Source organism: Bos javanicus, chromosome 7 (assembly GCF_032452875.1).
Source record: "Bos javanicus breed banteng chromosome 7, ARS-OSU_banteng_1.0, whole genome shotgun sequence".
Classification (NCBI taxonomy): domain Eukaryota; kingdom Metazoa; phylum Chordata; class Mammalia; order Artiodactyla; family Bovidae; genus Bos; species Bos javanicus.
The window spans coordinates 60,336,292-60,363,394 of NC_083874.1; the positions used below are offsets into that span (position 1 = coordinate 60,336,292).

Sequence of the window (27,103 nt, forward strand, 5' to 3'; positions counted from 1 at the left end):
AGAGGGGTCTTTGCGGCCAGGGAGCAGCGGGCAAGGGGCTAAGGGGAGGGGGGCCCAGTGCCAGCTGTTTAAAAGTGCCCCTGTGGCAGGGGCAGTGAGGGGTAACAGAGGCCCAGTGAAGTTAGTTGAGAAGCAGTGATACCTCCAACCATCCCCCAAATGGGCTGGCCCACGTCTCCAGGCCACAAGGAGCCACACCTGGATGGACCCCAAGAGAGGTAAGAACCAGTGGCAGATAGGGGTCTGTGAGTCTAGTTGTGTGTGTGTGTTGGGGGGGGTGTTTCTGTGGTATCCTCCTCCCCCCGGAGACCCCCAGGGGATGCTGCGTCGGGGTTCTGATCCTTGGTCTCTTGCTAATCCCCTCTGGGCCTCAGTTTCCGCATCTGTGCAGAGCCTGGACTGGATGATCTCTAAGCACCCATCTTGCCCTGACCAGATGTGCGGATCTGTGATCCTGTTGGCTTTGGGGACTCCTTGTGGCTGTGGTTAAATGCAGGGGGTAGGAGCAGAGGGAGGGGATGGCATCGATGTCCCACCATCTGAGCATCACCACTGTAGCCGAGTCTGGGCCCATCTTGCTGACTTCGCTATAGACAATGCTTCTTCCTTGTCTATGAGGTTTGATTTCTCAGCCCTAAGAGCCTGGGGCTTCTGGCAAGTAAAATTGTTTTCAAATAATGGTTTCAAGAAACAAAGCTGTTGGAGAAGCTATGTTAGCTCAGGTTCCAGCAGACAGGCAGCGAGGCGGGAAGGCCAGGGTGTTGGCTGAGAGGCCGCAGTGGGTAGGGCACACTGGCTGGGGGATGGTGGCAAGCTCCAGCCTCAGCTCTGCTTCTCACTGCCTGGTCCTGTGGCCCCAGGCAGACACCCTACCCTCTCTGGGTTGCAGTTTCCCATCTGTACTGTGAGGCCATCAGACAACACAGTCTCTGTCCTTCTGAGGACGTGGTTTTTGAGCCCTGTTTGAGCCTAGAGGGCAGCTGGTGTTGGGAAGTTTCCCCAGGAGGCCCTGAGCTAAGTCTGCCATTTGACAACAGGATTAGGGGCCAAGCTGACACCTGGAGCCCAGGGATGTACTTGGAGGTTGAGCCTCAGGAGGTGGAAAGAGCTGAAGCATCTCTGACTGCAGGCTTGGCCAAGGGAAGGGTCAGCCCACAGCCCTGAGACCTCAGGATGAGCCTGCCCCAAGGCAGCCTCTGCTGGGGAAGGCGCTAGTCTCTAAATTCAGTGTACTAAGGGTTCAGGATCTTGGAGGGAGTTGGGGACAGCAGAGAGTTTCAGTGAGGTGAGGTGGTGGAGCCAGGAGATTCAGAGGAAAGCAGAGGACTTGCAATGGGGAACGTGGGAGGCAGGGCTGGAAGACACAGCTCTTCTGAATATGCTCTGGCCACATCTAGGGCTCAGAACGGACACAGTCCTCCATTGTCAGCCTGCCCAGCACTTTCACCTCCCACTGTTGGTTACACAAGATCCGAGGCCACAACAGTCCAAAAGCAGACTCTGGAACCAACTGCCTGGGTCCAATTCTGGCTTGTTTTTACTTAGAGAACACATGACCTTGGGCAAGTCACTTGCCATCTCTGAGCCTCAGCTTCCTCGTCTATAGAACAGCTATGATCTCTGTTCTGACCTCACTTGGCTGTCCTAAGGCGTGAGGGACATATGTACCTAAGAGCAAGCTCCTCTGTCCATGGGATTTCCCAGGCCAGAACACTGGAGTGGGTTGCCATTTCCTCCTTTAGGGGATCTCCCCAATCCAGGATCGAACCCACATCTCCCATGTTTCCTCCATTGTAGGCAAATTCTTTACCTGCTAAACTATCAGGGAAGCCTAAAAGCAGTATAAATGGGGCTCATGTTCATTACATTTGGGCCCTAGTCCTCTTGTGAAGCAAGATAACCTTAGCTATATTTAGAGAGAAGTGAGAGTGAGGACTGGCCAGGGAGCACCCTGAATTGCTGAAGAGAGAACAGGATCTGGAAAGAGGCAAGAGGGGTGAGGTCAGAGGTCAGAGGTTACAAGGCACAGGAGAGGGGTCAGCTTGAAATGTGTAAAGGGCTAGGTGAAGTCTCATTTTCCGCATATATAATAGGGCATTTTGTGGGTCATGTGTCCCAAAGTGTGGTGTCTGAAGCACTGCACACTCATCAGCTGACAGAATCCTGGCTGAGGCAGGAAGCTGTACTCCAGCCTCTCCAGGAAACCCCAGGTGTATGGAGTTTGGAGAATGCTGTGCTGTCAAGTAGCTCGAGGCCCTTACAAACATAGTCGAGGTCACTGAACCCAGAAAAAGAGAGTATTGCTTTAGATCACACAGAGAGCTGATGGCAGAACTACAGCACAACAAGCCTCTGCCAACAAGTAAGGATAGAATCACACTGCGATTGCGACGGCAAAGGCCTAAGGCCTTTACACAAATTACAGTAATTCACAACAACCCTGTAAGGTAGGGACAACAATTATCCTCATTGCACAGATGAGGACACTGAGAAAGAGAGGTTAAGTAGCTCACATGAGGTCACACAACCGGTGAACTATTAACCTGGACACAGTATGTCTATCCGCTGCTCCTGCCCCTTTGTCCCCAGGAGTCTCCTACCTCCTGCCCTGCTCCTTGGACACCACACTCCATAACTTCCTGGGGACCCTCCAAAGCACCTCATGAATGTGTACAGGGAATCTCCCCCCTCTCTTGCATTATCACTTAATCCTCCCAGGATTACCCTGGGGCAGGATCAGCATCATTCCACCATCCTAATCCATAGGGAAAAAAACCACTGGAGTTTATCCAAAGTCACACCGCTAGAACTGGCGGAGGGGGTTTGAACCCACTCTGCAAAGTGCATGCTTGTAGTCTGCCCACCAGGACACCTCTGAGTGCGGGGATGAGAAATCCCACTTCTCGAGGAGACCGAGGCTAAGTGGGTGACCACACTAGAGTTTGAACCTGAGTCTTCTAGTTCCAAGGCCATCGCTCTTCCTTTAGCTCCACCACTGCCAAGAAAGAAAAGGGTCTGCTTGTTATTGGTCCCTAGGAGCCACAGGACAGCTCTTTGGGCAAAGTCAGCCCTTTCCCAGGCTGGCTTGTGCCAGGGAACAGCTGACACACACACAGCCCTGAGGAATACAAAGCTCCAGTCCCGGTGCCACCCCTGACCTGTGGGGCTGTGACTTATTCGCTGTGTGAGCCCTGAGGGTGGGAGAAGACAGCCTCTGAGGTCCTCATCTCCAGGCTACGCCTGGGCCCTGCCTCAACAGTGATTTCCCAACTAAACAGGCCCTGGGGCTCAGGGCCATGGGTTGTGCAAAGGATCATGATAAAGCTTTTTCCAATTGTGGTTATTATGACCATTTTTGTCCACATCTCCTGAAGCACATGAGCCAGAGTTTCTCTGGGGTTCATATTTAGAGAGGGATTGCTAGGTTCTGGTGTGCATGCCTATCAACTTCACAGGAAAGCACCAGAGTATCTTCCAAAGTGGCCAATCCATGTCACAGCTTCCACCAGCAGTAGGTGAGCATTCCCTTCCTTGACAAGCCTTGAAATTACCTGAATTCTTGTTATATACTTTGTTCTTACTGAATTTGTATAATTAAGAAGGAAGAAACAGAAATGCTTTAACACTACTGTCCACGTGGGTATTTAGAAACTTGCCCTACATGCACCAAGTTGCAGGGCAGCCTGCAGGCCCTGGAGTGGGGGTGGGCACAGCCCACATGGCCCTCCCCCAGCCCAGCAGTACGCAGGGGCCTCGGGCCAATTGGAGATTGCCTGCGACAGTCTGCAGGAATTTGGGGTGGGGAAAGAGCCCACGGTGTCTGCCACCTCCTAACAGCCTGTCTAGACAACCCTGGCCCCACGGGGCTTCACCACACATGGTGAAACCCCACAGAGACCAGCCCCCTCCCTTCTTGCAAAAGAGGCTTGTTGGCGACAGTGCTTCATCACCAGAAACCTTTTCTCCAGTTCAAAACAGGAATGCACCGCATGAGTCACCCACTCTCGTGGCCCATGGATCACCCACTCATCAGGCCCCTTTTTGTTTGGATGAGAAAACAGAGGCTGACTCTGGAGCCAGGGACCTTTCCAGTGTGGGCTGAATGAATCCCCATGCCCAGGTGATAAGGAGACCAGGCTGGTCAGAGCACTGCTAGGGTGAGCTAAGATGCAGCAGTTCCATTCAGTTCAGTCACTCAGTCGTATCCGACTCTGCGACCCCGTGGACTGCAGCACGCCAGGCTTCCCTGTCCATCATGAACTCCCGGAGCTTGCTCAAACTCATGTCCATTGAGTCAGTGAAGCCATCCAACCATCTCATCCTCTGTCATCCCCTTCTCCTCCCGCCTTCAATCATTTCCAGCATCAGGGTTTTTTCAAACAAGTCAGTTCTTCACATCAGGTGGCCAAAGTATTGGAGTTTCAACTTCAACGTCAGTCCTTCCAATGAATATTCGGAACTGATTTTCTTTAGGATGGACTGGTTGGATCTCCTTGCAGTCCAAGGGGCTCTCAAGAGTCTCCTCCAACACTGCAGTTCAAGATGCAGCAGGCTGGCCATTAAAGGTGCCAGAGAGGAGTCAGGCTGCTTGGGTTTGAATCGCAGATCTGCCCCATAACAGCTGTGTGACCTTGGGCAAGCTAAGAGTACCAGCCTCATTAGGTTATTGAATCATCTGGATTAAATGAGTTACAACTCATGAAGTCCTTAGATCAGTGACTGGCACATAGTACTCAATAAATAAATAACTGTCCAAATGTGATGACAAAAGGCAGTTTCTTTAGGTAGGAGGAGGTGCCATATGAAGCCTCAACTCCACCCTCCACGTAGGGGGATAATCTACTCTTGCTCCTTCAGAAATAACAATAACTATATATCAAGTCTTCCCAAGCAGCCAGCTCTCCACCCAGCACTCTCTGAAGTAAATACCATGATCCCTCTGGAAACCCAGAGGCTCAGAGAGATTTAGCCATTTGCCCAAAGTCACACAGCTTTATAAAAGGCTCAGGTGGGGTTCAAACCCAGGTCTGGCTGACTCCAGAACCCATGCACAGAAACCCTAGCACTGTCCCGACTAGTCTGTGAGCAAAAGCTACCTCTGGTTGTACTCGTCTAGTAGGAAAAGTCTTGGCATTTAGGAAGGGGGCCTTTTGAAGCATGATGCGTCAGTAAGATAAAAACAGAGCCCCCCTTTCCCATCCCCATGCCCGCTCAGGGGCAAAAAATTTCAGACAATGCTTCTCACCAGGGAGCATACCTTACTGTGGGCTGAGTGCCCCCGGGGCCTGGTCAGTCCTGGGCTGCCCCTGACTAGCACAGCTCATCGGTTCTTTGAGGAAGAAGCCGCCTCACTCCTGCACATCCCTGAGAGTGCACATTCCAGCCACAGGCCTGGGTGCCCTCCTCTGAGGTCCTCCTCTGACCCAAGCCAGGCTCCGAGGGAGATGGAAAACACACTGGACGCTGCAAGCTTGGCAGGGACACTGCTCGGCTGCCTCTAGCTCCTGCCCCTACCTTGCTCCTCCTTCAGGGAAACAGATCAGGTTGAAGTGTTCAAAGGCAGGCTGCCGCCTTGGGAGGCCGTCCATAGTGGCCATGACACCACCCTGGCAGGGGTGCTGGGCTCCAAGGTCACTGGTCAGTCTGCCCAGAGCCTGCCAGACCTCAGGCATGTGACCCAACAACTCCATTGTGTCTGAGGGCATCTGATGAAATAAGCTGAACAAGATGGGGAGAAAGGGAAAGAAACAGGCTAAGATGCTGGCCCTGGCTCTACAGCCAACACAGAAGTTAGTCCATCCCTCTGGGCCCTGCAGGGTGAGATGCTCCACGATTTGGGATGGAAGTAGGACAGCTCCCGTCACCCCTTGTATGACAGTGGACACTCAGACTCTCAGGGAAGAAAAACCTGGGGTAGGGGTGGTCAGAGTAGCAGGGGCACACTTTGGACAGACAGAGGTGAGAGAAGACGGCACCCCAGGGGGGTTCTGCCTGCAAAGGTGGGGAGGCAGGACTAGAAAAACATTTTCAGAAGAACAGCAAACAAGTGGTTTGCTGTTGGTTCCACTTGGCTGGAACCAAGAGTGGGTCAAGACCCTGTATGATTTGAGGCTGGCTAAGTGGTGAAGATCTGGTCATGAAGTGGCTTTGATCACCAGAAACCACAGCTCCAGAAGATGGAAGAAGTGTTCCTGGGAGGGAGATTTGTACCCTCCCCCAAAATACCATCAGACCAAGAGCCCCAGGGGAGGAGAGAGACCTGGGAATTTGGGCACTGTTGACTCTGAGATGTCAAATATGAGACTGGGGGGTTAGGAAGCCCGAGGGCTGCAGTCATCATCTTTGAGATTTGAAGAGCTTTCTGGGGATCAGGAATTTGTTCTTTGCAGCCTGAAAACACAGGGCATGCAGCCCCAGAGAGGCAAGTATCTGCAGGATATTAGGAAGAAGTCTTCAACAGTCTGTCCACAGAGAGATGAGGTGATTGGGAAGCAGTGACCTTCCTGTCACCAGAGAGGTATGTGAGCTTAGCAGGGACACTCTAGAACTCAGCATTAGAGGAGGTTGGACCTCATGGCTTTTCCCACCAGCAGCCTGAGACTTCACATTACAGCCCTAATGGCCCTGGGATAGTCTTGTGGGGCTGAACCGCCCCTGCTGCTTGGATGTCAGATTCCCAGCTGGGCATGACATCAGTTCTGCCCTGACTTCACATAGGGGCCTCTAGGGACACCCCCCACCCTTTCCTCCCACTTCCTTCCACCCCTCTGCTGCCTTCTGCCCTTTTCAGAGAGCACTAGGCTTGACCAGACAGACCTGGAGCCTGGTTGTGAGATCAGGTCCCCAGGGAACAATCTGTCCAGCAGGAATGAGGCAGAGGGGGCCAGCATCCCTGGGGGCCCTGTTCACACGCCCCACAGAGACTGCATGGAAATTCCAGGAGGGTCACAGGGAAGATTCCAATTTAGAACAAAATGCTTTATTTTTGTCCCCTTTTCTTTCCTTTCCCCTTACTGGGGGGAGGGAGAGGCTGTCACAGGAGGCTGGGAGAGGAAAGCAAGCATCCTTGTTGGGCAGAATCACAGGAAGACCAGGGTGGAGAGATGGGGCTGCAGAGCAGAGAGGGAAGGGACCCAGATGGGCCTGGGGAGGTGGACTCCACATGGGAGAGGGCAACGGGGAGGGCAAAATCAAGGGGATAATGAGACCAGCAGGCATTCCTGGACACTCAAGACCAGAGTTACTTCAGCTCTGGGTTCAAGCTGGGGTCAGAGAATCAGCCAAGTTTCCCAGAAGGACAGATGGTATCAGGATCAGTTCTTCTGAGACTATTGGACACTGGGGCCTGGCCTTAAGGGACTGTAAAGCTACAGAGTACTACTAAATCCATCTCATTCACCCTGGTGATCCTGGGAGATGCTTAGTAAACACTCCTCGTGTTGAATCCTAAACTCATAGCATAAAAGTCCTATTAGAGCCAACAGGGACCCTTAAGTGCATCAAAACCATCTCCTCGTGTTACAGATGCAGGACCTGAGGTCCACGATGGAAGGAGACTTGCCTAAGGTCAGACTGCCAGAGAGGCCACCCAGCCCTATGCATCTTTCTTTGCCTCTTCCCTGCCTTCTAGCCAGAGATGGAGGCTATGGTATGGTCTCCCCACCAAGGAGGGAGACAAAGAAAAGGCAGGTGCCCTGCCAGGATATAACTGTCTCCAGGAGGTAGTCAGAGGATAGTGTCACAGCTTCAGTCCTGGGAGCTCTGCCCAGGAGGGTGCTTTCCCTGGCCAGACACGGTCCTCAGAATTGTCAGCTGCTGCAGATAGGGAACTCCTACAGATGAGAGAGCCCAAGGCTGGAGGGGAAGCCCTAGGTTCTGTTTCTGGCTCTGCCCTAACTCACCACATGACCTTGAATATGACCTGAGGTAGGGTCTTCTCTGACCTCAATGTGCCTGGTGAGGGGCTGGACCCAACCAGCTTGGATGGTCAGAGATTTCATCCATGACCTGCCTCAGTCTCCTGAGTGCCTCCCCGCTCTCTCAAGCCATCTTAGCTTTTGCTTTGGTACAGAAGTAGGCCAGGAACAGCAGAAAAAAACAGTAGCCTGCAGATCCCCCTCTGCTGGGAGCAGCATCCTCTATGCCCTAACTTTGCTTTCCAGCCTTGGAATTCCCAGAGAAGCAAAAAACTGGGAAGGCTTTTATGATCAATCCAGTGAGAGATCTGAGACCAGAGAGCTTCCGCAGACTACGCAAAGTCACACAGCAAGTCACGTGGCAGTGGGCCTTAGGTCTCCTGACACTCAGACCAGCGCTTTCACTGACCACACTGCCTTCCAGGATGACAGGCACACGAGCCAATCTCATGTGGACCTAGGCACTGACTCACTCGACACTTAACACTCCCCACACAGGGAGCCCACACTCTTCCACCCTTCTCTGAGACTTGGTTTCTTCTTCTATCCAAAGGGGAGATGGAGTGGAACAGATGTCTCTAGGAACCCTTGCACTCCAGGACCCCAGGGTGGCCTCCTCAGCTCTTTCTTCACAGAGGGTGGGGCTACCCAGGCCAGGAAACCCCACCAGATCACAACCTCCATCCAGCCGGGTACCACCCCAGACCCCAGGACTGGGTTTCATCCAGATCTACAGGCTCCAGCCCAGCTCCCTCGGAGGATCTGGATTTTTCTTACCATAAAAGGGCAAGCGTGCCTCTCTGGGTCCCCACTGCCAGCCCCACTGGGGGAAAGGCGGAACTATTTTTAGAAAACTCTAGGGTTTGCTCCTGAACTCAAGATGGAGCCTGTCTGAGCCTGCATCCAGGGAGCCCTCTCCCATCTCCCTTGCCCACCTGCCCTCTGTCTTCCTCCCTCTTCACCCATTGCTGTCTCTTCCCTCCCTCCTCCTCTCTCTGCCTCTGTCTTGCTCTCACTCTCACTCCATCAATCTCTCTTCCTTTTTTCTCTCCCTCTCCTCCTCTCTTCCTTCCCCCTCACTTCTCCCTTCTCCCCAGATCTCCTCTCAGTCAGCTCCCCTTCCCCCTCCCCCTCATCCCTCCGGCAGATCTTGTTTTTGGTGGTTGGAGAAAGTAACACATCTGCACCCCCCCACACCCTTCTTAAACACTATTTACAACATAAATTCCAAACATCCGCCATCTGGTTCTAGAAAGGGCCAAAAGATATTTAGAAAAGGAAGTCATGATTATTCCATCTTCAAAGCCAAAGGAACATAAAGGCCCCCCTCTCCCCCACCTCCCTCCCAGGGCCCCTTTGTTAAAATCTGACAGATTAGGATTCTTCAGTGAGTGGAAGGGGTCAGTCCCAGCTGGGCCTCTGATGGGCTGCACCACTTTAAGCTTGTTGCTTCTCCTCTCCACACCTCAGTTTCCTCATCTGAACTGTGGGAACACGACTAGGGAGCCGCCAGCGCTAATGCTCTGAGACTTCATGTCCTGGTGCAGAAAATCCTGAGGCCCAGGTCCCTGGGGCCCACCTTGGGCTGAGCATGGGGTAAGATGGGGGCAAGGGGAATTCCAGCCTCTCCCCTTGCAGCCCTGTGCCTTTCAGCCCAAGGAGATCTATGCATTCCTTAATGGTGGGGGCGGGAGCGGAACCAAACCATCTCCCTTTTTGTGACCCCAAGAGGACTCTGGATGCCAGAGTCCAGTCCTTTCCCCACATCATAGTGAGGCCCACAATCACACAACATGCCTGCAGGAGACCCGGTACCTAACCTGCTGCTCTTCCCTTCCAAAACCTTCCAGAAGAAACCAACCTTTGTATTCTCCAGAAAACATCACCCAGCCCAGCAAACTGGAACCCTGGAGGTCTCAGTTCTTTGCAAAGTAGACAGGAGGGAAAGGAGAACTAACTCCTTTATCATGGAATTTTCTTCAAATAGACCGCATACAAGGGAGAAATGCTGTGGGAAGTCCCCTGTTTCCAGAGACACACGTTGCCAGCGCTGACAGAGCCTTCGCTTACACTGAAAATGTGCTCTCTGCTCACAGCCCCCTTTCCATAAGGATGCTTTCCATAACACACATTTGACGGAATGTCCTAAGACACTGACTCACTGACTCAGGCTGTCTCCATGAATAGTCTGGTCTTACAGGGGAGCTTGAAAAACACAAGCTAGCTGGCAACCCTGATTTTGACGCCTACTAACCATGTGACCTCAAGGGACTGCTATAACTCGTGAAAGCTTGTTTCCTCATCTACAAAACAGGATAAAAATGGTACCTGACTCATAAGCAATGGTGAGGATGAGAAAAGCCTGTGTAAAATAAAGCCCTTAGCAAGTGTGGAGCACATGGAAGACCCCCAGTGTGTCACCTGTAACATGTACAGGCCACTGTTACGATTACGGCATGTCCCAGTGCGGTAGGTGGGTGGTGGCTCTCACCACTGTCACTGTCCTGCCAGTCTGTTCACACTGGAAAGTCAGGGTGACGGGGAGTCTCGGGGACCCTGGTCTCTTCCCCCAGCCTCCCAGAGCCCAAGCTACTCAAGGCTGGGCTTGGGATTGTAGGCCGTGGGGCTGGGCTCCTTTCCTTCCCTGTCTTCCCTTTCTCCTGCTTCATCTTGTGTTAGCCTCAGACTGCATTCCCAGGCCTTGCTCAAAAGTCCCAGGCAGCAACCTTCCCTGGGGAGGAAGTGGGGAGCGTGTGAGGCTGGTGAACTCAGCTGGGCTGTCAAGGGGGTGGGAGGGTGCTCTGGGAACACAGGCCCAGAGAAGCTGCACGGTGGAGGGGACATGGGAAGGGGCCCTACACGGTAGCTCCCACCCCAGCTTCCACATCTTCTCTAGATGCCACGTTGGACCTTTGCCCTCATCCTTCCTGCTTCTCTTGCTCCCGTGCCTGTGTCTCACTGTGGGCTCATAATGGAAGCTGCCGCTGCTCATTGTGGCTTACAATGTGCCAGCAACTGCGCTTGCACTTGACATCCACCTCATTTGACCTTCACAAACAAGCCAAAGTCCAGAGATGCAAAGCCACCAGCTCGAGATCACACAGCTAGAAAGTGCTACGGGTGAGAATTCAAACAGAGGTCTGCCGGGCTCCAGGGCTAGCGTCTTCTCAGTTCTCCCCAGACATATGCCGGAAACCCTAGGGCCCTGGAACCCAAGGAGAACACAGGCCAGAGGACTTGTACCTGGGTGAGGGAGCCGAGGAAGGGGAGCTGTGGGTAAGGAAGCCCCTCCAGAGAAGACTGGCGTGGGGTGGTGGGGGTGTACTCACATGGGGCCCCGACCTCAGCCGTCTCCCAGGGTAGTGCCATCTGGCTTGCAGATGTGGCCTGTTCCCAGCCCCTCGGACTTCTTGGAAATGAGCAAGACCAGGAGAGGGCACAGGGCCTTTTGCAACATCTATGACGACGTGAGCTCTGTCTTGTGGTCATCCAGCCAACTGTGGCCCAAGCTCAGGGGACAGCTGGGTTGAGAGTGAACAGCCCAGGGGTCAAGCTGACCTCTGATACTCACCAGGCGTTGACCTGAGTACACTGCAGAGCCTCTTGGAACCTCAATAAGCAAGGAAGTCACTCCTACCTCTGGCAGGGGTTTTGAGCATTTCCAAAGCTATGGGGGGAGCATTTTGCAGGCTGCAAGCCTTGTGCAGCTGGAAGTGGTCACAGGTGGCCCCAGGGCTGTCCCTTCAGTCTTGGCTACTGCGTTAACGACAAATTTCCATCTACTCCTAAATGGCTCCTTATTCCTGGGTGAGTCTAGAGGTGGGGGCATTGGTCACCGGGGCCTCTCGGAAATTTCCTTCCAAACCCACACTTCTGCAAATGGGGTCTTGGTGCACTGAAAAGGATAGGCAGCCCCTCTTGCTCTTGGAGCCTAGAGCTCCTCAGAAGACCCCCTTTGAAAGCCGGGCAAGCATTGCAGAGAATGGCAGCCTAGGGGTGGAAGGCGGAGAAGGCAATGGCACCCCACTCCAGTACTCTTGCCTGGAAAATCCCACGGATGGAGGAGCCTGGTGGGCTGCAGTCCATGGGGTCGCTAAGAGTCGGACACGACTGAGTGACTTCACTTTCACTTTTCACTTTCATGCATTGGAGAAGGAAACGGCAGCCCACTCCAGTGTTGTTGCCTGGAGAATCCCAGGGACGGCGGAGCCTGGTGGGCTGCCGTCTTTGGGGTTGCACAGAGTCGGACACAACTGAAGCGACTTAGCAGCAGCAGCAGGGACAGAAGGACAGGCGCCTTGAGGCCTGGAATATCCCAGCAGACTCAGCCTGAGGCATCTAAGGACCCAGCAGCAGCACAGGCTCATCCTCAACCCCTCGGAGCCCAGCAGCCTGGTCAGGACCCACAGGCAGCCCAACATTCTCTGATGGGGGCATCCTTGTTCCTTTCAGGCAAGGGCATTGGCTGGTGGGAACCACCCCTTTTCAACCCTCACACTGACAGAGAAGGGCCTCCTGAGGACCCGAGGAGGGCAGGCAGTGGGTTCCCAGGACACAGAACTGTGAGTGCCACCCCTCCCCACCCACTGGCACCCACATCCTCCCCTCTACACCACGCCGGCAATAAACTCCCCTCCCATCCTCAGAATGACCATGAAAGCAGGCCTCAGAATGGGAAGTGTTAACAAGGAAGGCCCTGTTGACTGACGGGCTGAGGACAAGTCAGGGCTGTTGGGTTGGGGTTGTAGGTGAAAAGAAATGGAACCAAGGAAGGGAAAATCCACCAGGAGCCAAGAATCCACCCCCATCCCATGCTCCCTACAAACCAACAAACACAGAGCCTGCATGCTACCAAAACCAAAGGACTTGAGGGAGCTGTAAGGATGGTGGTCATCTTCCCTGGAAAGGAGTAAACGGGGTCGGATTCTGAAAGCAGGTAGATGCGGGGCTTTCGGGTTGTCAGCCTCTGATAACAGAAGCAGCTCTCAGGGCTCTGAGAGGGTCAGGTGTGTGTGCGGACTCACAGTGCTTGGAACACTGTGAAGCTCTAGAAACCCACGCGGTTGTGTTCACCATCCATCATGTTCTTCCCACGCTTACAGCTGTTCGTGGAGCAGGCAGGGTTAGGGACCAGCTCCATAAGACAGGTGGAGAAACTGAGGCCCAGGGTGGGGAAGGGACTCCACTCAGATCTCACAAAGATGAAAAAAAGAGGAAGACTTGGAAGTGAACAGAGGAAGCAAGACTCCGAGAAGGAGCTGATATGCCAAAGACACAGGGTGCCCCAGGCCTGGGTTATATAACACAGCACACCTGTTTACCTCTGCACACCGCACACGTGCGTGCAAACGTGCGCCCCAGCACAGCGCACACACCTGGCCCTCATTCACTAGCAAATGAACCTCGGAGACTGGGTCCAAACAAATTGGATTAGGAGGGCTGCAGGCGCCTCCTCCCCCATGCTGTCGGCTCCGACACTGAGCAGGCCTGCAGAGCAGCCAGCTGCGGTCTCTCGGCCATGCTGACAGGTCGGCCTCCTCGGTCCCCTCACCCCGCCCCCGGGCCCCGGGAAGGGGGCCTGGGTCCCAAAGAATGCCATGATGATGGATGGGCTGAGGGAGGTTCCAGGGCTAGCTCAAGAGCACACAGGATGTTCGTGCTTATGCGAGGCTCATTTCTGAGCTGTTTCCAGCAAACCAGCCCCACCTCCCTTCCCTCCCTCCCCTCCAGCAACCTCTCCCACGGTCACCCGATCACTGCTGCCAGAGCCCAGACCCCGAGCAGATCTACCCCCAAATCTCGGTCCACAGCTGGACTGAGCAAGAACCAGTCACTTAGGAGACAATGCCCTGGGGCTGAGACACAGGCACTTCAGAGGGGAGACGATATCTGTGAACTGAGAGGACGCCATCATAAAAGTGGCATCTCTATGCTTTCTCATCCGTTGTTTTATTTGATCCTCAGAATGTGCCAGGGAGTTAGGACACTGTGCCCATATTACAGATGTGACTACTGAGCTTCATTCATTGAGTGATCCCATAGCCCTCCTGTCCTGAGCCCTGAGTCTGCACCAGGCCCTATGTGTGGTGCTGGGGAATGACTTGCAGCCTCTGCCCGCGTGGCTTAATGGAACAGTCAACTTTTGGCCAGATCACTGAGCACTGGGACCCCCCCCGATCTTCCTGGGGAGCAGCTCCAGCAGAATCCCTTTTCCATATGGCATGTGTGAGCAGTTGAAATTATCACCAAGAGGAGCCTTAGCAATCAGCCCATTCAGAACACAGACCCTGAAGTGACATCCCTGAGTTCAAATCCTGCCTTGCTCTCCTTTTAACTGGATAGCTGTGGTCTTAGTCTTTTGAAGCCTGTTTTCCCACCTGTAAGATGGAAAATACAAAAGCTCCCACCTCGTGAGACTGACTGTGAGGACTAATTCTTATTTCCCCTATGCTTATTCGACACAGGGGCCTGGAGAGTGAAAGGGCTTGGCCAGGGTCACACTGGGGGTTAAGTCATAACCAGGTGGATCCCTTCCCCCTGCCCCCCGACCTGCTTCACCCTAAGCAGCCCAGAGCCACAATAGCTGGCCAGTTTGTGCAGGGCCCACAGGGACATGTCCTGGGTCCTGCCCTCCGTCTTGAGCCCTGCCCAGCCTCTGCAGCACCAGAGTCCCAGGTGACCAGTGGTGGCCCCCCGCCCACAGAGACGGCGGGGGGTGGGGGCACTTAGCAGCAGGCTCCCAGCCCAGAGCAGCCTGGCCATATAAGGGAAGGAGCCAGGAAGGTCTCCTCGCTCAGGCCTGGCGAGAAAATCCAGACAGCCACTGTTTATTTTCTCCTTCCCAGGCTCCCCAGAGCTTCCCGACAGAAGACACAGGCTGCCCCCCGGGGCCAAGCAACATTTCCTGAAGACAGTGGGGAACAGGGAAGAAAAAACAGTCCGTCCTCCGGGAGTAGGAGGATGTGGACAGCCAGCACCAGGTAAGATTCTGCCAGGTAAGACTGTGAGGCCACCTGTTCGATGGCCTCTTTTGATGGAATGGGAAACAGGGAGGCAGTGAGAGGTGCTTGTGAGAAGGGATCACACCACTTGAGTCTCCCTAGTGGGACCCATCTCCTGACTGGGGACCCAGAGCAAGGAGAGGCCTCTTGTGGAGTAAGTGGAACAGGAGAGCTATAGACCCCCTTCTCAGTGGGGCCTCATTTGAAAGAGAAATGGGGTCAAGGCCAGCTCTGTCTGCCTCCCAGCAAGGATGCAAAACTCAAGGGAGGAGTTCCTGGAGCCAGAGAGCGGCAGAATGACATCTTTCCTGCACCTCTGCCCTCCTCCCAATCCAGCTGCACCACCTTCTTCTCCAGGAAGCCCTCCTAGCTCCCCCAGGGAGGAGGAACCTAAGCCTTCAGCAGTCCTTTCTGGGCTCTCTCTCAGGCCACTTGGGTCTGTGCCCTATTCAGCTCACCAAGGGCATTTATCCTTCCATCTCAGCCTGACTGCGCTCCTCCAGGGTAAGGACCATATCAGATTCAGGCCTGTCCCCTCGGCATGTGGAAGACGCATTTGGTTTGCTAAATGGATGGATGAAATGGTTAGACCCTGTCCTCAACCCTGATAGACTGGTATAGTGGTCAGGGGAGGAAATGTTCAGCACGGAGGTTAAAAGTCATGATCCTGAGGTGGCTGTTCTGATAGGAACCCAAGCTGGGCTCCTAGCTCTGTGCCCTTAGAAAATCCCCTTCTCATGGAACCTTGAGATGCATGGGGATTAGCACAATGAAAACATTCAAAACATGATCGTTCTTTTTACCATCAGCGTCACTGTGGTCTTTCTAGAGACAAAGGAACAGAACCAGGCAACCTACAGCCACAGAGGATACGGAAGCAAATACCTTCCCCTGGTCAAAGGCCTCAACCTCTGGCCCTGTGTCAGAGTTTCCCACAGGAGCGTGGGACTGCCTCTCATCCATTTCCTGTCTCTGCACCCAGGAGAGCTGCTATCTTTGCGGCAATACTCTGAGCCCAACGGGGTGTGCTGGAAATAGCCACCAATTCCCCTAGTGCAAGCAGGGCTGTGACCCTGGAACCGTCTCCTCCCCTTCCTGGCTCGCCATGTGCAATGATAAGCCTCCCCTGACCACCGCACAGCTGTTCTGCAGATTAAACATGGAGGGGCGGTTTTTCAAATGGCAGGCACTCAGATGCCACCCCCCCTTTTTTTTCCTCAGATGCCCCCTTTTTAACTTTTGCCATATCTGCAAACAATCATAAGATTTTAAATTTTAAGATGAGTCTTTTTTAATACCTAAAATAGGAAACTAAACACTGTCCATAATTAGGAGATAATAAAGATAAGAGAGCCAGTAAATATGCAGCGGTGCTCTTACTCTTTCCCCTTGAGCAATGGCTTGCAAGGTCCTGGACTTAAGGGAGATAAACAGGAGCCTGAAAAGTGTCAGAGACATGATAGCACCAAACCGAGGCTCTTTCCCCCTGGAAAACAGAAGGACTGGAAGCAAACTGACAGGGAACAGCCTGGGTCACTGTGTTTTCCAAAGTCTGTGCTCAGGCCACATATGCAGCAAAACTGCGAGAAGCCAAAAGTGGTCAGGTGAAAGAGCTTTGGAAAGAGTCCCGCACGGAGGAATGCAGGGGCTGGCCTATCAGCTGGCCTCCCAACAGCAAAGGCTCATTTCTGGGGGACGACCCTCCCTGCTTCTTACTGAAAACTCCACGTTGGCCAGGCCAGGCATCTCCTCTTGCAGAACTAGTGGGAGCAGTCCGAGAGTGGAGTAGACAGACTGTGGGCTGTCCAGGACCCCCCAAGCTGGGTCCTGTTGTTGGAATCACTCCCCAGCCAAATGCAGTTTGGAAGAAGTTCCTACTCATATTAGAGGAAGGCAGTTCTTTGGGTGGGAATACCTCATAGAGGGGCTGACCTGCCCCAAGTGGCAGACCAAAGGAAAACACTCTGCAGTTTGGGGCCTGATGTCAGATTTCCATCCAAGGCATAAGAGACACTAATTTTTGAAGGATGTAAGTGCTTTCCTGCTCTCTCCCAGCCTTGAGAAAAGGCTGCCGGCCCCCTCCGCCCTTTAGACATCCCTGAAAGTACATGTCATCCAGCATTGAGGCCATCACAGTTGTATCAGCAGTGTAGGAGGGCTGCCCTGAGATCTTGGCGGGACAGGAGAAGGGGGTACAGGGCTCTGCCTGCTCACTCAGAGGTTCCCACCTAAGTAGGTCTTAAGAGGAAAATGAATGATCTACATGGCCATTCAGTCATCTACCAGCAGCACTCCCTGGGGTCCCTCACTATGTACAAAGGGCTTCACAAGGCCCAGGGATCCCCACCACAAACACACATGGGTGCTGTCCTCAGGGAACTGGAGTTCTACCCCAGTCAGACCCAGAGGCAAAGAGCTCTGACACTGGAGAGAATGTGGCTGAAGAACATGATTCATTCACTCGGACAACACATATTAAGCATCTACCATCACAATGCAATAAAGGATGAGAAAGAGGGCAGAGAAGACTTCCCTGGTGGTTCAGTAGTGGAGAATCTGCCCTGCAAAGCAGGGCACTCAGGTTCAATTCCTGCTCAGGGAACTAAGATCCCACATGCCACCGAACAGCTGAGCTCTCATGCCACAACCACGCACCGCATGAAGACTGCACGTGCCAAAACTAAGACCTAATGCAATCAAATAACTAAACTTTTAAAAAAGAGGGAAAGAGGGCAAAGGATGTGGACCAGGGAATTCTGATGTCTGAAAAAGTCAAAGAGGGCTTCACAGGAAAAGTGGCCATTTAAGTAGAGACTCATCCCACCAAGAAGAGATGGGCAGGGGAGTGAGAGGGAGTAACACGGTTCCTGGGGGCCCCAAGGTGGTGGGCACAGGACTCCCTGGAGGAGTGGCAAAAGAGGGCAAGGGCCCAAGAGGGACAGCCCAGCTGGGCTAGATAGCGCAGGCCTATAGCCTTTTGTAAGGGTTTTAGAATTCAGCCAGAAGGAGACCTTTCCCCATTTTAAACCCAGGAGAAATATGGGCACATTTGCATTTTGAGAAATCATTCTGAGAGGATGGCTGGGAAGGATGGGTGGGAAGTTGGCGGGAGCAGAAGCAAGGGAAGCCAGGTGGGAGGCTGAAGCAAATGTTTGATGATATAAAGTACCATGAATGTGCCATTTGGCTGGGATACACCAAGCATAAAGATGAGGTATGGAGTCAAAAAGGTAGACCATCACCCAGGGTGAGGGGTGGTGGGACGGTAGAGGGTTCTTTGGGATGATGAAATGTTCAACTGTAGTGATGCTTGTGACACTCTGTGTTGTTGGATTCACGCTCAGTCGTGTCCAACTCTTTGTGACCCCATGGACTGTAGCCCGCCAGGCTTTCTTCCATCCATGGAATTTTCCAGGCAAGAATACCGGAGTGGTTTGCCATTTCTTCCTCTGGTGGATCTTCCCAACCCAGGGATGAAACCCTCATCTCCTGCATCTCCTGCACTGCAGGCAGATTCTTTCCCACTAAGCCATCAGGGAAACCCAACTCACCTCTCTGTGACTGAACTAAAAAACCATTTCATTGTGTAATTTGAATAGGAGGATTATATCTCAATGAAACTGTTTAAAAAGAAAAGGAAGGGTGAAGCTTGGTCCCAGAGGGCTCAAATGCCAGGCTGAGGACAGGAAGCACACCCAGGGTAGCTGCAGCAGCCTCCAGGGCAGGAGCTGGAGGGAGGAGCCGAGGCCCCTCTAATGCCCCTTCTCCTGCCTAGGGTGGACTCCCTGTCTTCGGCCCCTGGTGCAGAGCGGTATGGCGTCCTGTCTCCCAGCCTGAGGTGCAGTGCTGCATCTCTGGTCAGTTGGGAGTCTGAGATGAAGCACTGTAGCTCGGGAAGGGAGAAGTTGTTCTGCAGCCGTCGCCAGAAGTGGTAAGTGGTGTGGTGCCTGCAGGCACCAGGAAGGACGGGAGTGTTTCCATTCTCCAGAATGTCCGCTGAGGAAGCACTGGACTTGAGTCCCATCTGTGTCACTATCTGCTTCATGATTCTGGGCAAGTCCTGACTCCTCTGTGCACCGCAGTTTGTTCATCTGTAATATGAGATTTTGGAGCATTCAGTGGTGGCCATTACCCAGTACCCTGACTCTGCTTTCTCCTGAGCCCATGGCAGACATGGCTAATCAGTCAAGGTATCCTTTCTTAAAGCATTCAGATGCGGCTTCAGAATCCTTCTTAATGCTAAGTCCTAGAGAGCTGCTATTGATCCAAAGCTGAAACACTTCATCATTTGTGAACTGGTCAATTCCTAAAAAATCTTTCAGACTAAAGACAAGGTCCTGGGCTCTGAGTCCAGCTCTTTACTCTTTGAGGTGTTGCCTAAACTAATCCAAGCATCTCCCAAATATCTGATCCCTTTCAGGGGCTTCAGACTAGTCAGAAATAGCAGAGGAAAACCACTGGGCTAAGCACAATTTTATTTAACCTCCCTACAAGCTTGGGAGGTGGATTTTATTGACCCATTTTCCAGATGAGAAAACGGAGGCTCAGGTAAGCAACTTGCCCAAGGTCACACATAAATTATGTTGAGCTGGGCTTGGAACCTAATCTGTCTGCCTTCAGATTCATGTTCTTACCCACTGCGTGTGACTTGGGAACCTGGGATTGGGGGAGCAGGAGGAGAACATAATAAATCCTATTCTAGTCTTGTCCTTACATCCTGGGTCACTTTTAGCAAAGACAGACTGAGACATTTTCCAGTAATCCTATAGACTTCCTTCCTCTTCTTCCCGCCTCCCACCATTGTATTTATCTCACCTTTCAAGTAGGTCCTATACCATCCCATTTTATAATTGGGGAAGACTGAGGTTAAGTGAGTTGCTGGAGGTCACCAGTAAGGAAGGTGCCAAACAGAGACTGGGAACCAGAACTGTCCAGGTGGTTTCGAGTAGAACCCTCCCTCTGGCTGGAGGCTCAGGAATACACACAATCCATGGCAACTGAAGCGGGGGGTGGGGTGTTACCAGATGAGTTCTGGTTGACAACATGGCCTCTGACTACAGGAAGGTACTTTCCAGGGCCACTGAAGTTCCAGTCACTACCCCCTCCCCTGAAGCAATCATCCACATCCCGCCAGACATGGTGGCCACACTGGCTTCTGCAGATGGGGCTGGATGCAGAAGAAAACCCCAGCTGGTCCTTAGGGATATGGCAGGGCCTTGGTGCTGAAGGCCACTCTCTCACCTTGTCCTCACGGTCCAGTTTTCCCAGGAATCCCTTAGATGCTAAGATGGGGATTCCTGGAAATACTGTTCTTGAGGTCATGGTTTAACAGCTGGATTCGCCTCCTTCCCACCCCAAGTTGCCCCCGCGGGACTTGGGCTCAAGCACGGCATGAGGTCACGTGGAAGGCCATGCACTGGAGGTAAGAGGACTTGAGGACTGTGTTCTTGACCTTTAAATTGCTTTTCTTTCCATTTTGTCCATTTCGCAACATCCTGTGAGGCTGGAATGGGAACTTCACCTCTGTCCTACTCTTGGGAAATTTGTCCAGACACTCAGTTGAGCAGTGGTTGAACCAGGACACCATAAAGCTTGTGTCTCTTTCCACCTCCGCCAACCCCCATCTCACTTTCCAGCATGCCAAGCAGTGGTGCCTGTGGGGTCACAATATCAAATCCACATTAGTGATAAACAAATAAATATATGAGAATTTTAAAAGTTCACTAGATCAGTTAACATAAACAAAATCTGTAAGTTTTAGTTCGATTTGGAATACCACAGAAAAATTTTGTAATTTTTCATCAAGGTAGAGAAGACAAAAGAGCTCAGACTGCCCTCTTGTGGTGACGCCTGCCACAACCCTGGAGAACCCAGGAACACTGGGCTGTCCTACACACACACACACAGACTCCTTTTGAACCAGCTTAAGACCCATCCATCATTTCATTACCAATGATGTCTCCATCATTTACAGTTTAATTTAACTCACATTACCTGGCTTTGTCCTCAAAACTCCTGAAGGTCAGTGAGATGGTGAAGTTCAGAAAGGTGAAGTGACCAGCCCCTGGTCACCCAGATAGCATTAGGCAGAGCCAGGATCTGTTCCGAGTTCAGTGACTCGGCCAAAAGTAAAAACTACAAAAATAAAAAATAAAAGGAAGACATCTGAATAGATGCAGAAAATGCTGGCTGAATGCCAGAGACCTGATGTGGTCCAGGTGTAATACTAGAACTTTTCACAAAGTCTTCCTAGTGCTTTTTATGGAGTTTGTAGAGACAAGAGGTGCCATGACCCCAGGATCCTTACTTTGGGGTCTAGTAGCCATGTTCCCAGGGACCAGGTGGCTCCCACTTATGTATCAGGCTGTCTCTCTTAACAGGCCATGCTGCAGACAATTTACAAAGTATCAGATTCCCGTTCCTCTCCTCCTCAGAGACTGGAGCTGGCCTGACCATGAAGAAATCTGATTTGCTCCAAATGATAATAATAGCTTCCACTTACTGAGTATTTGCAACTTATCAGGCACTGTGTTAAACACTTTCACAAGCGTTGTCCCATTCAATCTTCACACCAACTCAGTGAGATAGGTTCTATCACTTATTCCACTTCACAGGTGAGGCAGCCAAGACACAGACGTTAAAAGACTTGTCTAACATCACACAGCTGACAAGTTGTAAGACTGAGTCAAATCAAGTCTGGGTTTATACTTGTCACCTGCGCTTGCCCCCTCTCTCCCATTTGGCCTGGTCTGGCTGGTAGAGCTGTCTCCTGTGGCTTCCCCTGGGGCAGATGGTAAAACAAACCTTCAGTGAGACCCAAGTGGTCCCTCCTGTGTTCTGTGACTAATAATAAAGTGTGAGACTCTTGACTTGTGTCCTGTGTCTTTTGGGAACATGAGAGGAGGGGAGGGGAGGTGAAGGCAGCCTAACAGCCTGTATTAGTTCACTAGGGCATCCGTAACAAAGTGCGACAGCGTGGGCGGCTTAAGCAATAGAGTGTTATTGTATCATAGCTGTAGACTCTGCAAGTCTAAGAGCAAGGTGTTGGTGGGCTGGCTTCCTCCGAGGCCTCTCTGTCTTGTAGACAGCTGTGTTCTCCCCATGTCTTCAGTCTGTGCATGTCAGTGTCTTAATCTCTTCAGACAAGGAAATCAGTCCTGTTGGATTAGGGCCCACCCTCAGGTCTCATTTAACATGAATTATTTCTTTAAAGACCTACCGCCAAGTATCGTCAGAGTCTAAGGTACTGGGGGTTAAGACGTTCATCATGAACACAGTGGGGGGACACAATCCAGCCCACAGCACAGCCCCAGTTGAGGTAACCCTAAGGTGACTTCACACTGCTGGACATTTCCAGGGGCCAGCTACACAACAACCAGGACCCACATCAGAAGCTCCAGGAAGGTGCCAGGCTGTGTCTGAGAACACCCACCAAAGAGGGAGGGGAGGCAGAACGTCCCACAAGGCGAGGTCCCCTCGGGCAGGGGCCAAGGTGCAGGCTGAGGAGCCTGGCCGCGCAGCAGCCTCTCCCCTTCAGTCCCAAAAGGTGTGACTGACCAAGTGGAGGAGGCGAGACAGACTCTGAAATCACACCTCACACGGTGCCAGGAATCAGAGTGAATGCAATATCAGCTGCACCACAGGCATCATGCCCAACTGTGCGGACATTTTAAACACACTTCTCTACCTTTGGCACTGACCCTCCAAACTCCGATACATTCTGAGGGGGAAAAAAATCAACATGACTTCCTACCTGCTGATTCCCAGATGCCCAGGGCCTCCCCTCGATGCTCCTTTGAGGCCCAAAACAAGGCCTGCATGCCTGCGCCGCGCTGCAAAGGAGCCCAAGGTCCCACAAGGCCCAGGGCAGCAGCTGGGGAGCCACAGGGACGAGGAAGAGGCAGGCCGGAGGGAGAGCTCCCCCGCCACCACCCAGCCGTCCACCACACTCCACGCCCCAACGACACACCCTGTTCTTGTTCAGCTTTGGAGCATCAGTCACTGGGGCCTCTCCAAACTCATGGGCCTGGTCCTGCTGAAGTCCTTCTAGAATGTTCCCTCACACCCCTGGGGAATTATCGCTAAGATGCAGCTTCCTGACTCCCACAGGCGGGTTCTGCTCCGTGGTTTGAGATTTCCCCGGAGTGGATGGAGGGGTGGGTGGGAGCAACAGCAAATGTCCAGCAAAGCTGTGTCCTCTCCATTTACCTCTGCCAGCCTTCTTGACTGGGCGTCCGTATGCGCCTGCTGCTGGGGACACAGCAGTGAACGAGACAACCAGAGAACTCCGCCTTGTGAGAAGGACTCGCTTACACACACACACACACACACACACACACACACAGGTGTGAGGTCTCGCGCTCCTCTTCCAGAATTTCAGCGTCGAGACCACTTCTGAACACAGCCATAACGTGTTAACACTCTCTCAAATACGTCCCGACATGCCCAGACAAGCCATGGGCCTCTGTCCTGTGGGAAGCAGGAATTGGCACCCCCTGACAAGTCCGGTGACAGATCTTCCAGCAGTGAGAACCGGCACCTCCTTTTACTGACAGGGCAGCCGGGACCAGGTGCCTCCTGGGGGCGTGTCCAAGAAGGCGGCGTGACGCACGCAAGAAGGAGGCGGTGCCCTCTTGTGGCCCAACCTGGAAAGACAGGCTAACTTAGAAGGACTTTTTGTTGTTATTATCAATGACCATTATCTAACATATTTGCATAGGATTCTGCATCTCAAAAGGGGGTTTCCCAGGTGACGCTAGTGGTCAACAACCCGTCTACCAATGCAGGAGACAGAAGAGACGTGGGTTTCATCCCTGGGTGGGGAAGATCTCCCTAGAGGAGAGCATGGCAACCCCCTCCAATATTCTTGCCTGGAGAATCCCAGGGACAGAGGAGCCTGGTGGGCTACAGTCCATGCGGTCGTAAAGTGAGACACGGCTGAAGTGACTTAGCACATATGCACGCTGCATCTCAAAACAGTTCTCCTCTCATGATCTCACTTGATCCTTGTTTTAAGAAGGGCACTCCAAAATTGCTACAGGCTATGGTCTGAGGATGCTTTTTGGAGAAGGAAATGGCAACCCACTCCAGTATTCTTGCCTGGAGAAGCCCATGGACAAAGGAGCCTGGTGGGCTACAGTCCATGGGGTCGCAAAGAGTCGGACACGAGCGACTAACACATGGTCCGAGGATGCAGACAAAGGAGGTGAAAAGGACTGCTCTGACTCTGAGGGATCCAGCCAGAAGCCGAGAGGAAGACAGTCTAGTCCAAGGAAGGTTGCATGCCTCCAGGAGTCCTACGGGCCTGACTGGCAGCCTGTGCAAGCTAATCTCCTTGCTGTGAAAGGAGAGTGGCCAGAAGAGGGGACTCAGGCCTGTCTGGGCATTTCAGACAGCACTCCAGGTCACGGAAGCAGACAAAATGAAAATCAACCCGGCAGGAAGGGGATTGGTCTGAATTTGCTCCTTCTATGTAAAATATGGGGATGGCACCCAAGTGGCCTCATTTTGGGGACATCAAGAGCCATGTTGGTTGCACTCCAGTCTGTGGGAGCCTGGAAGAAATATAGCTATATTAATTTAGAAACTGTCCCCTTTGCCTTAATCCATATACCACTCTGAAATCCCAAAACTGTTTCCTTGGCCTGCTCATGCCACAATTTCTGACAGATGGGCATGCACATCAATTTGTACACCTCCAGTGACAAGGACCTCACCATCTTACCAGCCAGGCCACGTCTTTGATCAGCAGGGATCGTTAGGAAGTCCTTCTCTTGGAGTAAAAGCTCTGTCATTTTCCCTAGCTCCTTTGCTGCCCACAGATGTGAGCTAAAAAAGATGCACAACTTGAGAGTTGTGAGTGAAGTTTTATTTGGGGCAAAATGAGGATGCAGCCTGGGAGGCAGCATCTCAGCTTTGAGAGACTGCTCCAAAGCGGCAGTGGGGGAAGGCCAATATACAGGGTCTTGGTGAGGGGGGAGTTCAATACCAAGAAATACTCATTTTACAATGAGTTTTTTTTGTTAGTCATAAGGATCTGATGTCACCATGAAGAGATTTAGTGCTTCTTTAAATGTGAGGAGATGCAAGGATTGAGATCATAAAATCTGTTTCAAGACCTGTCCCACCAGATTCCCTGGAGCACAGAGTGTCTCTCTCTACCCTCAACTCCCTCAGGGATTGTTGAAGGTCAATAGCTGTAGCAGCATGAGTTTAATTTCGTAGAGGCAGATGGCAAATGCCTTTGTTGTTCAGTCCTTGGTGATGCTCTTGGTAAGTGCCAATTTGTAGTTGACACAGAGATGTACAAACAGTGGCTTTGGCTTCTTTCTTCTCCTCCAAGACAAACATGCCCAGGGCTCCCAGTGGGCCTCTGAGACTGAATTTAAGTTTGTTTCCATGCCTGCACAATCAAGACCCCTTCTTTGGGGTCCAGGACGTCCTTTGAGAGCCTAATAAAAACAATCAACCATCTCCAAGAAAATAGCAGTACTCACTACTTTAGGCCCTTTCTTTAATGCATGGCACAGTTTCCAGAAAGTGGTTGGCCTTTAGTACTAATTTATGTATTCAACAAATGTTTACAGAGAACCTACCACATGCCAAGCACTGTTTCAGGTGCCCAGGATGGAAGGGTGATTAAAACAAATCTCAGCTCCATGAATTTACAATCTGGAGCAGGAGAGAGACACAAACAAATCAGCCACCACATCTTTAATTTTCTATTGTGACAAATTCAAGGAAGAAAATGGACAGTGGTACAATGAGAAGTGGCAGGATTAGGAGAGCTGTTTTAAATTGGAAGGTGGGGGAGGGCCCTGGGGGCTGGGATGGGGCTGATATTTAAGTAGAGATCTGATGAGCAGAAGACACTGAGGTGGAAGGGGGTGGGGGTCAGGCAGGAACAAGGATGGGTGTCAAGACTCTGAGGTGAGGGACTTCTCGATGGTCCAGTGGCTGAGACTTTGGGATCCCAATGTAGGGGGTCCAAGATTCGATTACTGGTCCAAGAACTAGATTCCACACGCTGTAGCTAAGATCAAAGATCCTAGATCCTGTGTGCCACAACTAAGACCCAGCACCACTGAATTAATTAATTAGTTAATTAAAAAAAAAAAGGCTCAGGCAGAAGGAGACCAGGAAGGCTACAGCCTAGAGTGAAGGAGGGTGTATAAGACGTGGTTGGGGAAAACAGGGCCAGGCTGAGTGGGTAGTCTGGGTCCCATCTAAGTGCAGTGAGTGATATAGTCAGGTATACATTTGAAAAGATCACTCAAACCAGGGAAGGGAATCAAAATGTATTCCCCTCTCATGTTTCCTTATATCTGCATAGAGAAATACTAGAAAAATACAAAAGAACTTAATAAAGAATGGTTACTTAGAAAAGCAAGACTTCTCATATTTACGTATTATGTTGTTTTGTTTTGACATTTGAATGATCTGAAAACTTTAGTTTCTTGTAGCTGCCATAACAAATTATGATAAACTAGGTGACTTAAAACAATAGAAATGTATTCTCTCATAGTTCTAGAGACCAGAAATCTATAATCAAGGTGTTGGCAAGGCCAGGTTCCCTCTTAAGATCCTAGGGGAGTTTGCTCTTGCTTCTTCCATTTTCTGGGGACTCGGAGCATTCTTTGGCTCATGGCTATGTCACTCTGCTCTGCTCTGCCTCCTTCTCTGTGGTCTGACAAATCTCCCCTGTTTGTCTCTTGTAAGAGCATTTATCATCGAATCAGGGCCCACCTGAATAATCCAGTATAATCTTTTTATCTCGAGATCCTTAACTTAATGACATCTGTAAAGATCCCTTTTCCAAATGAGGTCACATTCACAGATTGCAGGAATTACTGTGTGGAATTACCTTTTGGTGTGCCACCATTCAATCCATCACAATGCCTATCCGATAAGATCAAAGTAAACTTTAAAATGGGGCTCTAGCTCTGGGGTGGCAGAAGGACTGCACATTGACAGAGGAGGGAGGTGAAGGGAGGTAGGTATGTATGTGAGCAAGGGTCCACTGGACTCTGGAAGGATCGGAGGCAGGACAGAGTTCAGTTCAGTTCAGTCCCACAGTCTTGTCTGACTCTTTGGGACCCCATGGACTGCAGCAAGTCAGGCCTCCCTGTCCATCACCAACTCCCCGAGCTTACTCAAACTCATGTCCATCGAGTTGGTGTTGCAATC

The 27,103-nt window shown here is 51.9% G+C and overlaps 1 protein-coding gene and 1 long non-coding RNA gene across 2 annotated transcripts in view; one reads left to right on the forward strand and one right to left on the reverse strand.

Moving 5' to 3' along the window:
• Nucleotides 1-12,544, reverse strand: part of IL17B (interleukin 17B) — a 33,173-nt gene extending 20,629 nt beyond the window's left edge. Inside the window, exon 1 of the mRNA XM_061423986.1 lies at nt 11,246-12,544. The gene's annotated coding sequence lies outside the window, so the exon portion shown is untranslated. The remainder of the gene's footprint in view (nt 1-11,245) is intronic.
• LOC133251472 (uncharacterized) lies at nt 19-21,786 on the forward strand. Its single transcript, XR_009737642.1, has 2 exons — nt 19-218; nt 14,762-21,786. It is a non-coding gene; the product is annotated as an uncharacterized LOC133251472 (long non-coding RNA).
• The last annotated feature ends 5,317 nt before the right edge of the window (nt 21,787-27,103 follow it).